General features: G+C 46.5%; 1 non-coding gene across 1 annotated transcript; it reads left to right on the plus strand.

Moving 5' to 3' along the window:
• The first annotated feature begins 4 nt into the window (after positions 1 to 4).
• On the plus strand, positions 5 to 78 carry trnan-guu. Its single transcript has one exon. It is a non-coding gene; the product is annotated as a tRNA-Asn (tRNA).
• Positions 79 to 1,010: the final 932 nt, after the last annotated feature.

The following is a 1,010-nucleotide window of genomic DNA, read 5'->3' on the forward strand; positions in this document are numbered from 1 at the left end:
GCCTGTCTCTGTGGCGCAATCGGTGAGCGCGTTCGGCTGTTAACCGAAAGGTTGGTGGTTCAAGCCCACCCAGGGACGAAGAGCTCCTTCACCTTTAACCCCGATGACCGCTATCCGGGAGGTTTTTTGGCTGCAACAAGATAACTGTGTTAGCTCCTCACGAATCGAGCGAAGCCCAAAACAGACAGATCTTAACGCGCAACCCGAGCGAAAATGGCAATGCCCGGCTGCAATATCAATTTCCCACCAGTTACCTATAGCCCAGCAATCAAAACAAACATCAATGCAAAGCTGAATCTACCTCGTGAGACTCGGTCGGGCATCAATTGTAATGCATCTTTGAGAAACTGTCTTCGGTTATGCTTCGATAAAGAAAGCATGAACTGCACGACATTTCTGGAATTTAGATTTTCGCTTTGGAAAATGGTTTCTCTCATTGCTCAAAACAGAAGAACTGCCGCGTTTACACGTAACATGAAAAGCACCGGACTACAGGGAAAATGCACAAAGCTGAGCAGGCCATCGTGTACGACATGATACCTTGCAGCATACTTACGGTTATCACGCCTGTTTTGTAGGACAAATGATTCAAAGAAAGTCCTCCATCTCAAAAGCTGATTTTGACTTTTATCCGAGAACCACAGATCAGATTGCGCGGCTGTTCGATCCTCGATGCAGGAATGAGTTGCCATTTCCCTTGTCTTTCTCCTTAACCGTGCGTTTTTGTCTGCGGAGCTTTCCCGACCTGGACATGAGCAAATGTCAGACGGCTGCCGCTGAGTTGGAAACCTGTGTGGGAAACGAAGGAATGCGACTCACTGTATTTTATTAATCTCCACGGTGCCTATTTGGAGATGCACAAAAGGCAGTTTCTAAACGTATTAACAGAACGTAAACGGCGATGAGAGTTGTGAAATGAGGTGCTAACAGCACGTGATTGCGCTTTCTTCTCGATGTGAAAATCTCTGAGTGACCTTCACGTCCCTTGTTTCTGACTAAATGAGATAGAA

The sequence above is a fragment of the Rhincodon typus genome, unplaced genomic scaffold (genome assembly GCF_021869965.1).
Source record: "Rhincodon typus isolate 14 unplaced genomic scaffold, sRhiTyp1.1 hic_rhity00000101, whole genome shotgun sequence".
In the NCBI taxonomy this organism is placed as follows: Eukaryota; Metazoa; Chordata; class Chondrichthyes; order Orectolobiformes; family Rhincodontidae; genus Rhincodon; species Rhincodon typus.